This window comes from Delphinapterus leucas, chromosome 21, assembly GCF_059928025.1.
Source record: "Delphinapterus leucas isolate spDelLeu-1000000601 "Yukka" chromosome 21, BTC_Dleu_Yukka2, whole genome shotgun sequence".
Classification (NCBI taxonomy): Eukaryota; Metazoa; Chordata; class Mammalia; order Artiodactyla; family Monodontidae; genus Delphinapterus; species Delphinapterus leucas.
This window is the reverse complement of record NC_143149.1, coordinates 12,901,296-12,918,537: the sequence shown is the minus strand read 5'-3', so window position 1 is coordinate 12,918,537 and position 17,242 is coordinate 12,901,296. Positions and strand designations below refer to the sequence as shown.

Genomic DNA, 17,242 nt, shown 5'->3' with positions numbered 1-17,242 from the left:
ATAGTCCAGATAATAGGGAAAGAATTGCATTATTTTAGAGGTGTACAAGGTACTGTCCACAAATCTCAGAAAAGGAAAGGAAGTTCTATGGCAGAGGAAGAAGATGGCATCCAGACTGTTCTCTTAAAGCTATAAAAGCTCTACAAGTATCTTGCAGGCATAAAGCTCCAAGTATATGCTCACAAATCCTCATGCCTCAGAATTGACACCCTTGCAATCCTGTTTTTCATAACACAAGTTTCCAATTCAGTCTCTTCCAAGACAACTTTTTATAGCTGTATATTTCCAATGTTGTAGTGCAGGCAAAGAAACGGTGGGAAGGGGACTAATCTTTGTTGAATGCCACCTGCTCTAAGGACCAGGCACTGCCCATGGCATTTGTGTTAGTTTTCTTTTATGCCACATCAATCATAATGTGTAGATGTTTATCGCCATTTTGCAGGTGAGGAAATTCAAATTCTGGGGGAGTTCATAATCTACCCAAAGTCATGCAGTTTCTATGTGTAAGGGCTGGAATTATAATCCAGTCTGTGTGGTTCCCAAGTCCCTCTCCACCATATGGTTTCCATTTTACTTTGCAATCAGTGTAACTGGGATATTTCTGCCCTAAAATAATAAGTAGGAATACTGGTCTCTCTACCTCAACTTAATATCCATGGGTCTGCTTTTAGCATTTGGAGGTGTCATTATGTTACAATAACTTGCTTTTATTTGAATAGTGGGCATTATACTACTCAGTCTAGAGATTTGTGATATTCTGGTCTAAATTGAATGAAAGCTATTAGGGGCCTTTAAGATTAGCGTAGTATGATATAATAAAACAGAAACAAGTTGAATTGCGATGAAATTGCTGCTCCTGAATTTAAAACTAGTCAAGATAAAACAGATGTTCAAAAAGATCACTATAATCTTCACCTGAATACTAATACATTTTTTGATCAAACAATATATATATTTACATATGGAGAAATAAAACCCACCTTAAACTGCTACTGTCATTTTCTCTGCTATTTCTTGAAGCAGAAAAAAAAAAAATGATGCTGAACTGTTGACTATTAGGCAGCAACACGATGTTTCAGAGAAACTAATTGACTTGAAAAAGTAAATAAGATTTTCAAAGATGAATGAATCATACACCTGCATACAGCATGGTACAGCAATTAGTGTGTGCAAACTCCAGGTGCATCAAGATTGTGACATGAAGATGAGGCATATATAAAAGTAAGAGTATTTTTAGCTGAATCTGATCTGGAAGTCAGGAGACTTAATTTCCATGAACAATTTCTTTCTTTGCTGGTTTGTTCATTCTCCACGTTCTTCCAAAAAATATCTAATATCAAACTGCTTAATTTGTTTTTGACAGTGTGACTTTGGCAAAAATCACTTAAATATCTGAGGTTTTCTAGCACCATATTTATTTCTTTTTTCCTTCTAAAAATACTGTAAGTAGCAGGTAAAGTTCCTGGTGAATGCCCTTGCAGGTAATGTCATTATTTTTTATCTTTTGTTGCTTGTTTGCTTTTCATTACAACAACAGGCTAACCTCATACTATTCCCCACTTCTAATAGCTGCTCAGTTATTGCCTTCCCTCCAGAGGGTTTGACTCTGATTAAAATAGAACTGGGACACGAATTGAGTTTTTCTGGGCAAACTATCAGAGAGATACAGGCAGGAAAGACATGGTATCAGGACATTGGGGTCAGGAGAAGACAGGAGGTCAGAGATTTTGCTTTGAACACTTTCTAAAAGATGTGCATGGATAATTTATGGAAATTTGGTGGCATCTTCCAACCAGAAATCTGGATGTTTCACTAGGCTGGCCCCAAGTCCTCCAAGAGAAATCATAGTCACAGATGCTCTACAATAAATTGATTTTAGTAGTTTCCCATTACAAGTTTTCCCTGTTATCACTTAAACACCCTGATAAATGCTTTTCATACCAAGGCCCTCCCCCCATCCCCAAAGTGTCCCCATTGCCACTACTTCAGCCCATGTGGCAGGATCACTGCTACCTGCTGATCACACGGAGTGTGGCGTCCTCTGATCGTGAAGTCACCTTTCTCCTGGTTCCAGGCTTTCTCGAGTGGACACAGGTCTGTGCTCTAAATAATGAGCAGGAGGTGTCTGAGCAGAAGGCCCTTTGATCAGGTTGGAGACTTAACTAGTAAGTAGGTCACGCCGGGCTGATTACCCTGTCAGGGGAAATATTTCTGATTGGCCCAGGAGACTGCAAGGTAATAAAGTCCTGGAAGGCAATGATCAAACTGTCTAGAGACCCTAAGAGGCAAGCAATGACCACCGTTAACTTTCCTGCTGCATCCTGTCCCAGGTGAGGCTGTGTGTTTGTGAAGTAGCAAGAAGTCTATGTACCATGGGAGTAGCTTTCAATTCTCCAGAGTCAGCAGAGGGATGGGGTAGTCTGGTCTCAGCAGAAGTAACCGGAGGATAAGCAGTGAAGGGACCAGACAGACCCTGAGGGGAGATCTAGCTTTGAGTGTCTATTCGGAGTCAATGTCTTGAGGAAGGGAAAGGATATATCCAGGAGGATATTCAGCTGATTCAGCCCAAGGACTAGGCCTTGCTCTGGACTGGGCCCCTCAGAGGGCAAGACTTCTGTCGGATCTCCTGAGTTGGTAGGAAGGTATGAACTTTTGCCTTGAACTTTCACACCCAGAGCAACTTCTTCTAGAAAGCAAAGGGTAAACCAAGTTGAATGTAAGTTTGAATTTCTTAGGAGAGCAGGTTGAAATGAGTAATGGCAATCCATTGTCCTATAGTCTAAAATGAGCCTACAATATCACTGAGGGTTCACACCTTAATACAACTGAATTTGGGGAAGAGGCCAAACCCTTCTCTCTGTGTTAGAATAAGCAGGGGTCTTCCACCAGAGTGTGATTAACACCTTGTATCCCTCAGCAAAGTGAAGCTGCCCCCTTCCCAACCTTCTAAACAAAGGGCTTCTTCATATTCTTATTTCATTCTATCTTATCTCCAGCTCATCTCCACGCCTTGTCTGCTTGGTCCCCAAAGGCCTTGTGTCCTAAACTCCACCCCTGCACTATTTAGGCAATTCTGACAAAAGACTTCCAGGATGGATTGGTGAACCCTCTCTGTTTGCATCTGGAACATAATTACCTTAGTTTTCCATTCCAAGTGTGCAATTATCCATGTTCTCTACTTCAAAATGCATTTACCTCCGACAGAATCCTAGCAAAAAAAGACCTGGTCCAGTGGTAACTATGAGGCAGGAGACATGATGTTTTTAAATTAAAAACTAAAAATTTTCTGACACCAAAAGCACAGGTAACAAAACAAAAATAGGTAAATTGGATTTCATCAAAATCAAAAACTTTTGTGCATCAAAGGACACTATCAACAGTGAAAAGGGAACCCATGGAATGGGAGAAATTATTTGTGAATCATATATCTGATAAGAGATTAATATCCAGAATACTTAAAGAACTCCTACAACTCAATGACTGTAACAACAACAAAAACAATTCAAAAATGGGTAAAGGGGCTTCCCTGGTGGTGCAGTAGTTGGGAATCTGACTGCCAATGCAGGGGACACAGGTTCGAGCCCTGGTCCGGAAAGATCCCACATGCCGTGGAGCAACTAAGCCCGTGAGCCACAGCTACTGAGCCTGCGTGCCACAACTACTGAAGCCCATGTGCTTACAGCCTGTGCTCCGCAGCGGGAGAGGCCACCACAATGAGAAGCCCATGCACCGAAATGAAGAGCAGCCCCTGCTCTCCGCGACTAGAGAAGTCCCGTGCGTAGCAACGAAGACCCAACGCAGCCAAACATAAATAAATAAATAAATAAAATAAAATAGGTAAAGAACTTGAATAGCTATTTCTCCAAAGAAGGTATGCAACTGGCCAAGAAGCACATGAAAAGATGCTTAGCATCAGTAGCTCTTAGGGAAACGCAAGTCAAAATCATAATGAGACAACACTTTATACCCATTGGGATAGCTATTATTAAAACAAACAAAACCCAGAAAATAACAAGTGTTGGCAAGGATGTGGTGAAATTAGAACACATGCATTGCTGCTACAGATGTAAAATGGTGCAGCTATTGTGGAAAATGATACAGCAGTTCCTGAAAAAAAAAGAAAAAAGAAAAGACAAAGAAAAAAGAAACGTAGAATTACCGTATGAGCCAACAATTCCACTTCTGGATATTTACCCAAAGGAACTGAAAGCAGGGACTTAAACAGATATTTGTAAATCCATGTTCATAGCGGCGTTATTCCCAATAACCTAAAGGTGGAAGCACCCAAGCGTCCAGTGACAGATGAATGGACAAATAAAATGTGATATATGCATGCAGTGGAATATTATTTAGCCTTAGAAAGTAAGGAAATTCTGACATGTCTATAATATGGGTGAACCTCGACATTATGCTAAATGAAGAAGTCTGACACAAAAGGACAAATATTGTACAATTACACTTACATGAGGTACTTAGAATAGTCAAATTCACAGAGGCAGACAGTACAGTGGTGGTTGCAAGGGGCTGGGGTGGGAGTGGAGAGGGTAACAGAGGGTTGTTTAATGGGTGCAGAGTTTCAGTTTGGGAAGATGAAAACACTCTGGAGATGGATGGTGGTAATGAGTGTACAACAATGTGAATGTACTTAATGCCACTGAATTCTACACTTAAGAATGGTTAAAATGGTATATTTTGTTATATATATACATATATATCTCCACAATAAGAAACTAAAAGCTTTTTTTAAAATTAAAGCTTTTAAAAATTAATTAAAGTAAAATCAAAATTAATTAAAACTATTTAAAAATTAAAGCTAGGGCTTCCCTGGTGGCGCAGTGGTTGAGAGCCCGCCTGCCAATGCAGGGGACACGGGTCCGTGCCCTGGTCCGGGAAGATCCCACATGCCGCGGAGCGGCTACCGTGAGCCATGGCCGCTGAGCCTGCGCGTCCAGAGCCTGTGCTCCACAACGGGAGAAGCCACAACAGTGAGAGGCCCGCGTACCGCAAAAAAAAAAAAAAAAAAAAAACCTTGGATGAGCATCATTTCTTCTAATTCTCTTCCTCTAGCCCACCAGCCACATCCTACATCCTGCAAACCACACCTGACAGCTATTAATTATTGTCCTGCCCCTCCCCCAGTTTCCTGGAGTACCTGTGTTTTTATGTACCACCTCCTGCTGCTCTAGGCTCCATCTCTGTGCAGTTGGGTACCTTGTATTGGTGGTAACTGTTTACCCGGATAAGCAAGAATTACAATTAAATTGCTGTTTTCTCCTTGCAGATCATGCAGGAATAGGAGAACCTTTGGGTGGCCCATCTCTGTCCACTCCTCCTTATTAGCAATGTAACACATGTTTTGTGGCTTAGGATTTCAAAGAAGGGGGATTTTCTTAATTTATCAGCTAAACCAGTATTACAACAGCTTATGAAGAGTTTGCAATTGTTTGGGTGTAAAGCAGGGACAACATGAAACACTTAATGAAAAACTTTCACAAAACTTGGACTCTTTCCAGCAACTTAGCTATGTGAGAATAACTTCTACACCATGACAACTCTAAAAATAAAACATTTTTAACTTAAAGCTGTTCTTCCAGTTGCTGTTTAAAACTTTATTCCAAGAACTGAGATGCTATTCAGCAAAATGCAACTACAGGCTTCTCAACAATAAGGTTCAATAATCATTATATGTTTCCTGGTGATGGATTTATTTTTTTATCTTTGAAGTTTATAATGATAGCTGTAAAAGTGAATGTCAATAGTATTACTATCATTTAACTTCTAATAGAATGGTTATTTTTATGTGTTAGTCAGAGCTACAATAATTCTAATAATATTTTACCAGAATTTATTTTGTGCTTTATGATGATGATATCAGTAAACCATATTCCCAGCAACATTTTGCTATGTTTCAGATTAACAGAATTATCTGTGTTTTAAAACTCTGGTGTTAAAATATACCTTCAATAATGCCATTATAATGATCATGTGTTTAAAACTTGTGTAAATAACTATGATATAAGCATTTTTCTCTAAAAAAGAGACTTTTTATTTCTATCAGAGTAGAGCTGAGTTTCTTTGATTAAAACTGTGATTCTTAAATTGTGTGCTGAACCACCCTAGTGTGACAAGCAAACTTACAGAGGCACTGTGGGTTATTTTAAGTTTTTGAGGGGCACAGACAATGGTTGGATACCACGCCAACTACTACTAAGTTGTTTAGACCACATTACTTAATAAAGAGAATTGTTCAGGTATTTCTTTTGGCCCGGGGGCACCAGGAACCGGGAAAGCTTGGGAATCTCTGGATTAGAAAGATTAGTGGACATGAAATATAAGATAATTGAGAATTACTTATATAGTACAATCCTGTCATTTTATAGAGGAGAAAACTGAGGTCCAGCATGGTTAAAATCTTAAAACTAGTGAGTCTTAAATACCCAGCCTCCTAGCTCCCTTGTCATACTGTTCAGTAAAAAAGATCTGATGAACTTGATAGTCTGCTGAGGTTTCTATTCTTCCTGTACCTGTCTCTCTGCTTTCTGGTCAGTAGATTCAAGCTTTGTAGCCCAGCCTGACCATATAACAGCTGAATATCTTAAGCCAAGTTCCTTACCCTCTGTGAACCTTAGTGTCCTCATTTGCAAAATAATTGGGCTGATGATAACGGCTAATAACAGGTAAAAATGGAGCCACTTCTAGAATAGTAATAGAAATAATGCACTTGAAAAACATTTTGTAAATAGCCAAGCACTTTATAAATTACTGGTTTTCATTCAGTAGTATTTAAACATCTACTATGTGCCAAGCCCTGGGGAGACAAAGAGAAAAACAAAATTGTCTCTGCGTTTAAGAGGCTTATCTCTCCTGGAAGGGAGAAATATAAATGATTATAATCAAAATTGATAAATGGTATAGTAGAGGTAATGACCAAGTATAATGTGGTAGAGAAGGACTGAGGGGCAGGGGAAGTCCTGGCAGAAAAGGCAAGGGTTCTGGACTGACTTGGAGGGTGGGTAGGTAATGAGTGGGGTGGGGAGAGCAGTCCAGGGAGGGGGAGTGCTCTGGACCAAGGAGACAGGTGCAGGAACAGAGCGCCTTCAAGAAGCAGCATAGTGGCACTTCCCTGGTGATCCAGTAGTTAAGAATCCGCCTTCCAATGCAGGGGACACGGGTTCGATCCTTGATCCGGAACTAAGATCCCACATGGCGCGGGGAAACTAAGCCTGTGCGCTCTAGAGCCCGCATGCCACAACCAGAGAGCCTGCGTGCCGCAGCGAAGATCCCCTGTGCTGCAACTAAGGCTCGACACAGCCAAATAAACAAATAAATATTAAAAAAAAGAAAGAAAGAAAGAAACAGCATAGCATCCCATACGGCTGGAGGGAGGAGGATGGGAAACAGGAAGTGGAAGATTACAGATGGGAGAGTAAGTGTGTGTGCTGGACGCTGCTCCCAAAGGCTCTGGGATTCCTCTTGAAGGAGTGGACATTACCCTGAAAAACTGTTTAAGGGTTTAAAGCGAGAAGGGAAGCAGCCCAATGGGTAAATATGATGAGCTCTCCTTATCCTTTCCTAAGAAGGAAACTTGAGTTTGTTAGCTTCAAGAACTGTGGCGCTGTGTCTGTATAATTCCTTTAGTCTGGCAACTTATTCTGAAGAGAAACACAGCACTTAATAAAGATTTTAATGATTATGTGTATGGCAAGGTGGTAGTGAGATTCTTTTTTTTTTTTTCTTTTGCCAAAATAAGATTTTATTTTGAAAGTTATTTGAAAGACACTGGTAAGGAAGAAGAACTAACACTCAACGGATGTAGATTCCAAATTTATATTCTTTCCAACTGCCACCAATGGTCTTTGTCATGCCAAAAAGTTGCTTTTTTTGGTAATTCCTATTTTAAGCTCTCTGGAGGAGAGATCTTATTCTATAAGCCAAGCCATTTTTTTTTCCTTCCTCCCTCGTTTCTTTCCTTTCTTCTTTCCTTTTTTTCTTTCTTCCTTTCTTTCTTTTTCTCTCTCTTTTCTTCTCTTTTTTCTTCATTTCTTTCCAGGAAACAGTTAGCTGGGGATGGGTATTTTTTTAAAAACATCAAGGTAGATCTAATATGTTCCACAAAGAGGAGGGGCTTAGCCAAATGTGAAGTCGAAAGGTTCTCTACTATTTGCTTATCATCGTTTTGTTTTTTTTTTTAATTTATTTTTGGCTGTGTTGGGTCTTCGTTGCTGTGCACAGGCTTTCTTCATTGTGGTGCGCAGGCTCCTTGTTGTGGTGGCTTCTCTTGTTGCAGAGCACAGGCTCCAGGCACACGGGCTTCAGCAGTTGCAGCACACAGGCCCAGTAGCTGTGTCTCATGGGCTCTAGAGCGCAGGCTCCGTAGTTGTGGCACGCGGGCCCAGCTGCTCCACGGCATATGGGATCCTCCCAGACCAGGGCTCGAACCCGTGTCCCCTGCAATGGCAGGCAGATTCTTAACCACTGCGCCACCAGGGAAGTCCTGCTTATCATCTTGCTGGAACCAGGAAGCTACATGAGGAAATGGCATCCAGGAATGCGGTCTATACGAAGCCATTCTGTCTTTGCATCTGAAGTGCTCATCATTGGTCCTGTTCCAGCTCCCACAGCCCGCAGCTCCTCCTCTGGACCTTGACCTTGGAAGGAGGTTCCGTAAATCTCAGCAGTTTTAATCTTGACAGAAAAGCCAGAAATGACTGTAAAGTGATTCTCATTTTCTTCTTAATCTTTTAATTCTGTCACACATAGTATCACTGAGTGAACGTCATCTCCTCTGTCAAATTCACTGATAAGTTGATGAGTACGTTTTGGTGACAACTGCCTGACACTCCCCTATGTGTCCATTATCAATCACTCTGTGTGTGTGTGTGTGTGTGTGTGTGTGTCTTGATCCAGGATATATCAGCGCTAAGCAGTTTTAAAACTCCTAACTGAAACAGTCAGAATAACATAGGAAAGAAACAAAAATTAAAAACAACCCCCTCAAATAAACCCAAAAAGAAAAAAAATGAGAATTACACAGGAACTAGTCTCAAGTGGGTAACTTGACCTATATATCCTCATGTTGTCATTGCTACCTGAATGGTTATCAGGTAGTTTCACATTCATGTTCTTACTTGCTTCTCCAGAATTGAAATAGGTTAATGTACATCTTGAACCCAACATGGAGATTTTAAAAGTGCATACCACATAAGACAATGTCCACTGATGATACTTCTATACTGAAAGTTCTTGGTTGAACCTATGTCAAATTCTTCTCTGAACACACTTGGAACTCTCTATGGCTTAGATGAGCCCGAAATCAGCTGTTCAGTGGTACAGCTTATACTGGCTCATGAGAATTGTTTGTGGACAGCCCTTTTAACTCTGCATTCAGTGAAGTCATGTCAGTTGGCCATGACAGCAGTATTTATAGCAGGTGTATTCGTTTCCTAGGGCTGCCTTAAAAATTAACACAAAGTACCATAATTGAGAGTTAACTATTATTATGTGTTTATTAGTTATTTAGTAAGCACTATAAATTATTTTCTTAACCAATATAATAATGCAACTGATATTATAAAGGATAATATAGTGATTTAAATGTACTGTATTCCCTTATAGTTCTGGAGGCCAGAAGTCTGGAATCAAGGTGTCACCTGGGCTCTGTGCCCTCTGAGATGCTGGGTGGAATTCTTCTCTGCTTCTTCACTGCTTCCAGTGGTGGCTGTCAACCTTTGGTGTTCTTTGGCTTGTAGATGCATCTCTCCAATCTGCACCTCTGTGGTCGCTGGCATTCTCCCTGTGTGTCTTTGTCTCTGTGCCTCTTCTTATAAGGACACCAGTAATATTGGATTAAGTGCCCTCTCAGTATGACCTCATCTTAACTAATTACATCTACAATGACCCTATTTCCAAACAAGGTCACATTCTGAAGTACTGTACTGAGGGTTAGGACTTCAACATATATTTTGGGGGTGTCACATTTCAAAGCATAAATAACACTGCGGAAATCAGCAAATGCCACAAGTCAGGGCTTTTTTGAAGGGGGGAGTTGGTCTCTAGCATATCAGTGTGTTGGTCTGTCACATGACAACAGGAGAGGGCCACTCACCTCAAATATCACTTTTCCATGGGAGTTTTTCATCAGAAACTTCCTCATATGCCAAATGGCACCTGGCAGAGTGAGAATTAAAGGTGGATGTAGTTAGGATTTTCCAGCCATTTCTTAGCCCTTTAAAAATATCTATGTATTTCCATTATTTAAAAAGATTGAAAAATATAGCTGGGTAGAAAGAGTAGAAAGCCAAAAATGAATTATTCATAGCTTCATCATCCAAACAGAGCTATCACTGATTCTTGATAAATTTTCTTCAAAACATTTTTGGAACTTTTTTTTTTGCTATTTACATTTCTCCTTTTGTGCCAAACCTGTCTGAATGCCTTGCCCTCTTTTCTTCATGCTTTTTTATTTTATAAATTAAAAAAAAATGTGAGTAATAATACATTAAGACAACACGCCAGTTAGAAAAACCACAAGACTAAGCAAAATCTGTTTTGATCACTACCCCAATCCCAATCCTCTCTCTGGAGGTAAATACTGTCATTGGTCTTAAATGATTCTTCTAGACCTTTTAAAATGCCATAAACCATATCATACCATGTATTTTATCCCACAGCTTACTTCTCTCCTCCCTCCCACTAAATTGTATACCCTTGAGAGCTTTTTATGTCAGATTTAACATGTTATCTTTAATTACTGCAACACATTTCATTCTATAGATGCACCATAGTTTAATTATTCTCCTATTGCCAATTTTTAGGTTGTTTTCAATCTTCCACAATTACAACTAAGAAGCAATGAAAATCCTTGTACATGCCCCTTTATGCATAAGTACAAGTGTTTCTCTAGGATAAATAACAAGAAGCTGAATATCTGCGTTGAAGACTATAATTTTAATACGACAATTTTCCTTGAAGACAGCCCCAATACACCCTTCCAGTGAGAGTGCAGAGAGTATCCATATATTAAATAATTAAAGAAATAAAAATCACAAGCCAGAGGCTCTAACTGGACTCCTTATTTGTTTTAAATTTCAAAAATTTCCAAATTTCTCTTCTCTGAATTTACTAGGTTTCATCCAAATTCTCTGATTTATAACCTTATCCCTTAGCCAGCATGTACAATGACACGGAATATGTCATATGATGAACAACATAATTTTTCCAAAGAACTTCTAATAGTTTAGTGCAACTGGGACATAGGGAATGAGGTAGGCATAAGTGGAAGAGGTAGCTGGAGATGCAGGCAGGTTAGAGACACACTTGGGCAAGGATTTGTTTAGCATTTGAGGTTGTATAAAGCAGAGAAGTCAGTTAAATGGGCTAGTGCAGTAATATAGGCAAGGTTCTGAGCTGAGGCAATAATGGTGGGAAAATGAAAAGGAAGGGAGAGTATCTAGACCTATTTAAGCAGTGGAAATTTATAGAACTTAATGAATGTGAATTGTGAAAGAGAGAAGCTTAGAACATTTCCTGGATTATTGGCTTCAATGACTGGTTTTCATGACTGAGGTCAGCCACAGAGGAGAGCACAGCGGTGATGGTCATAGTGTTAGCCAGCTCATTTGGACAAACTGGTCAAGGCTGTAGAAATGTGGAGATAGGTATTCTGAAGGTAGGTGGATATACAAGCAAGAAAATCAGGGCTGGAGCTATTGAATAAGGTTCATCCATGGTTAGCACAATCCAAGGGAGTGGTTGAGACTGTCCAAGGGGAGAGCAAAGAGTAGCAAGAGAAGAAATCCAAGGAGGAAATACTAGGAAGCACAAACATTTACAGGACAGGCTAAAGAAGGAAAAATCTGACTGATCCATCTTAATAGTTTGGCAATTTATCAAGTTAAACATACACTTTTTTTTTTTTTTTTTTTTTTGCGGTACGCGAGCCTCTCACTGTTGTGGCCCCTCCTGTTGTGGAGCACAGGCTCCGGACGCGCAGGCTCAACGGCCATGGCTCACGGGCCCAGCCGCTCTGCGGCATGTGGGATCCTCCCAGACCAGGGCACGAACCCGTGTCCCCTGCATCGGCACGCGGGCTCCCAACCACTGCGCCACCAGGGAAGTCCTAAACATACACTTTATGACATGGCTTTGCTTTATTAAGCAAAAATAAGCAAGTATGAATATATGTTCTGACTTTTACTTTCTATTATGGAAAAGGTAGCATACACAATTGGACATTGCCTTTTCTTTTTAAATCTCAAATGGTATACTGAAGAGCTTTCCAATATAGGTATACAGAGAGCTCCCTCATTGAATTGCTGAAAAGTACTCCATTGTATGATGGTACCACAGTTTATTTATTCCCTATGGATGAACACTTGGATTGTTTCTTATTTTCTGCATTGTGAATAATGCGGCAGTGAATAAATTTACACTTTTCTGAAAATAAAATAAAATACGACATGACAAACCCACTCTTGTGTAACTACCCAAGAGAAATAAAAGCTAATCTTCACCCAAAAACCTCTATACAAATGGTTATAGCAGCTTGATGTGTATTTGCCCCAAACTGTAAACAACCCCAAATTTCCTTCAACTGATGAGTATACGAACAAATTACAGAACATCTATGTATTGGGGATGCTACTCGGCAATAAAAAATCTATTGACACAACAACATCATTGAATCTCAAATGCATTTTGCCAACACCCAAAAGGCTATGTAATGTATAATTCCGCTCGTATCACTGTTGTGAGCTGAAGGTTCATATCCCCCATCCCCAAATTGATTATGTTGAAACCTGAACCCCAAATTCGATGGCATTTGGAGGTGAGGCCTTTGAGAGGAAATTAGGTTTAGATGAGGTCATGAAGGTGGAACCTCCATGATGGGATTAGTGTCCTTATAAGAAGAGGAAGAGAGACCAGAACTCTCATAGTGAGAAGGCAGATGGCTGTAAGTGAGGAAGCAGGCTCGTACCAGGAACCAGATCTGCTGGCACCTTGATCTTGGACTTCCCAGGCTCCAGCATGGTGAGAAATAAATGTCTGTTAGGACTTCCCTGGTGGCACAGTGGTTGAGAATCCGCCTGCTAATGCAGGGGACACGGGTTCCATCCCAGGCCTGGGAAGATCCCACACGCCACGGAGCAACTAAGCCCGTGAGCCACAACTGCTGAGCCCACGTGTTGCAACTACTGAAGCCCACGCACCTAGAGCCCGTGCTCTGCAACAAGAGAAGACACTGCAATGAGAAGCCCGCACACCGCAACAAAGAGTTGCCCCCGCTCACCGCAACTAGAGAAAGCCCGCATGCAGCAATGAAGACCCAACGCAGCCATAAATAAATAAATAAATAAAATTAATTTAAAATAATAATAATAATAAATGTCTGTTATTTAAGCTACCAGGTCTGTGATATTTTGTTACAGCAAACAGAGCAGGCAAACACAATCACAGACTCAAAGAAAGGCAAAACTACAGGGACAGAAAGCCTTTAAGTGGTTGCCAGGGCTTCAGGTTGGAGCAGTTGTCTAGAAAGAGGCACGAAGGAATATTTTGGGGGTGATGGATCTGTCTTCATTGTGGTGGTGGATACATCACTATATGTGTTTGTCAAAACTTATAGAACTGATACTAAGAAGGGTGAATCTGACTATGTGTAAATTATATCTCAATAAACCTGATCCCTAAAAATGTTATGTATGACAGCAAGATACAAAGTCAATGCCTGGAAAAAAAATGAGTAGAACAATGAACTGGCTTAGATGTAAATGGGCAAAGAAAAAGACAACAAAATAATAAATAATTAGGAATATTGAAAGTAATCAAAAATAGGAAAAGCTAGTTTCTGGTGAGAAGCCATTCAGGAGAAAACGATCAGGAGCTTTCTGTGGGCTACAGGTTTAATACATACACATACTCTGACTAAAGAGTACACAATACACAGTGCTCTGTGTTTGTTGCTATAACAGCTAAAAACTTAAGACAGCCTTAAGCAGAACTCATTAGAAATATGGTGCCCTCTACACTATCAGGGAAATGTTGCTCAGTCCTTGGCATGCATAAAGAAAGATATTGAGAAGTACTGTAATAAAATTTAAAATAATTAAAATATAGAAATAATATAAAGTATTATGGAAAACTTAGAATAAAGAGAAAGACACCATTATCTAAACACAATGTAAATCTAAAATAGATTACTTTACTACATAAATAATATGTTTCTTGTAGAAAATTACCATACCTAGATGAACCAAAGGAGAAAATGAACAAGAGCCCCATTTTCAAAATTTTAAAATTCTGACAAAATCAAGTAAATTTTAATTAAAATAATAACCAGATACTACTGTAAGTCTATCAGGCTAACAAAGAAGACGTTATGACAACACTCAGTTATGGCAAGAATGTGGATCAGAGGAGATTCACAGTCCATTTTGGTGGAGTGAAAAGCAGTTCAAATACTTTGTAGAGCATTCTGGCAGCATCCGGTGAAGCTAAAAGCAGGTATACTCCCAAGACCTGGCAATTTCACAGGTAAATGCCCTAGAGAAATTTTTGCACATTTTCTTAAGAAGCTGTATAACAGTATTGTTTATAAGAGCAAAATATTTGGGACAGAGTAAATATCCCTTATCAGATTAGATAAATTGTGTCATTGTCACACAATGCAATAGCCTATAGAAGTTAAAATAAATGAATTAGAATTATATGTATTCTGTTTTTTGATAAACCTAAAAAAAAGAAAAACAGGATGCAGCATAGTGAGAAAAGCAAATTACATAATGATTCGTACAGTATGTATGATACCATTATCTGAAAAACATACAATATACACACACTTGTATGTTGATATATACACATATACATAAAAACTCTTCAGAATGTGTGTGTGTGTGTGTGTGTGTGTGTATTTCTCCGCAGAAGAGAAAGGACTAAATAAGGGACATCTCTATTTGTAGCGTTCCTCCCTCCTGACCCCCCGTAATTTTTTTCTTTCAGAATTTAGGAAAGAAAGAGGGAGGGCAGGAGTAAAAAAGGAAGGAAGGAAGGAAGGAAGAAAGAAAGGGAGGGAGGGAGGGAGGGAGGACCTAAAGTAAGTAAGACAAAGCTTTGTGGTAGATTCCAGGGGGATTAAAAATTGCTCTATATACTTCTCTTCATATTTTAAGTATTTTATACCAAAAAACGAATACTTAGTCCTTGTAAACAATTCAGAAAATACATAGTGTTAAAAAAAAAAAAAAGTAATCCCTCATTTTAAAAAATGAATGTTAGGGCTTCCCTGGTGGTGCAGTGGTTAAGAGTCCGCCTGCCGATGCAGGGGACACGGGTTCGTGCCCCGGTCCGGGAAGATCCCACATGCCACGGAGCGGCTGGGCCCGTGAGCCATGGCCGCTGAGCCTGCGCGTCCGGAGCCTGCGCCTGCGCGTCCGGAGCCTGTGCTCCGCAACGGGAGAGGCCGCAACCGTGAGAGGCCCGCGTACCAAAAAAAATAAATAAATAAAAAATGAATGTTTACATTTTGCTGCATATTTTTCCATGTGCCATACTTTCACTAGCCTGCATGTTATATACATAATTTTTTTGGTATCCTTTTCGAAGAGGCCAAAATTTCTCAAAAATGTTCTTCTGATTCATGAGGTGAATGATACTGAAGTCCGTTTTTTCTCTCTTTGGGACGGCTTCTTACCTTAATTCTACACTATTTTCTCACAGTTCCACAGTCCTGTTTGCAGATTTGGTGGCTTGTCCTTCGCCCCACTCAGTCCACTTGGGGGCTGTCTCAACCCATCTGAGATCTACTGTCGAACGGAAGACGACACGCACAGTTGCCAAGCCAAGTCTCCCTGTCCGTCGGGCATTCGCTGAGGGCACCCTCGCTCTCTGAAATGAGAACTCTCAGAACGGCACCGTCTGACCTTCTGACACTCTTAGTCTACGTAATGCAGGAGAAACTACAGTTCCCGTGGGGCTCTGCTCCTGGGCGCCCGCCTCCACCCCTGCGCCTGCGCATTCTGAGCATGGACTACAACTCCCAGACTGCATCGTGCTGCCGCCCTCGCCCCTCTACTTCCTGCTGGGGCGTTTCGTGACAGCGTCTCTTCGAGTCCAAGAAAAGTTAAAGGTGGGCGGAGTTTGTGGGCTGCTTGGGAGGCCGTTAGGAGTTGCTTACTTTCTTTCTGTCTCAAGAAAGCAGCAGGTCTGCAGCAGATTTCTGATGTGCAGCTGCCTAGATATCGGGTGTGCACGGGCTTAGCTTTTCTGAACCGGGAGAGGGGTCTTTCAGGCACCTGCACAGGTGGTCACGCCTTGCGCTGGTCCTTGCAGTCAGCTTGTCCTTGGAGTTGTCCAACGTCCTTCCCAGGGCGCGGGACAGGCTGACAGTCCTGGGTTTTATTGGAGTGGTGGGGTTTTTTCCTTCTTTTCTTTATGTCTTCGCAGGCATTTCATGGGAAATTAGTAGACTGTGCATTTCATGGGAAATTAGTAGACTGTAGAGGAGGCTGCAAGTCAGATATTTTACCCTGGAAATCCACGCGCGTTTCTTGAAAAATTGCGCCTAGTTATAGTTTCGTACTTTGTTTCGGTTGGGCCTGGGATCCCTGTTTTCATGATCTTTCAACTAGTAATTGTTAATGTGCTCTGAAGACAGAATCCTGGAGGAATGCCTGTATTTAAGGGGAAATAACCTTCCTAATGCACCTCTTGACTGACACCCTTGATATATGTAGTTAATATATGTGATATGACATGATTAATAAATGTAATGCGTGGGAAACTACAGTCCCCACCCCATCCCGCTGAAAGCAGAAACGCTCCAGTTCCCGAGTGGGGAATGTCAGAGAGAAATGGGCTGAAGAGCGAATGGCAGGTGGGAGGTGAACAATTACAGGTGACCACAAATTGCTTTTTCAAAAAATGTGTTCTTGTTGAGGAGAAAGCTGGATGGTGGGTTGAGACCCAGCTTTGCCATTTATTAACTCTGTAATTTCGTACACGTTAGTTCACCTCTTTGAATATCAGTTTCCTCGTGTGAAATAAGGATGATTTTACCTTTCCTCCGCACAGGACAGTTCCTGTGAAGGCAAGTTAAAGTATATGTGAACATACTTCCTAAACTCCACAATCACCCAAAAGTGAGCTGGTAATGATAGTAATGTGGCAAGTGTAATGAAAGGCCAGGGCAACTAGGAACACCAGTTAAAAGAAGGGTTGAAACTAATGACCATGGGGTCAAGGCTGA

The 17,242-nt window shown here is 40.7% G+C and overlaps 1 long non-coding RNA gene across 1 annotated transcript in view; it reads right to left on the bottom strand.

The window, feature by feature from the left end:
• The window catches only part of LOC111173398 (uncharacterized), a 45,748-nt gene extending 28,966 nt beyond the window's left edge, over positions 1-16,782 (bottom strand). Inside the window, exons 1-2 of the long non-coding RNA XR_016391147.1 lie at positions 15,689-16,782; positions 10,106-10,167 (exon numbers count right to left, since the gene is read on the bottom strand). This is a non-coding gene — a long non-coding RNA (uncharacterized LOC111173398). The remainder of the gene's footprint in view (positions 1-10,105; positions 10,168-15,688) is intronic.
• Between the last annotated feature and the right edge of the window lie 460 nt (positions 16,783-17,242).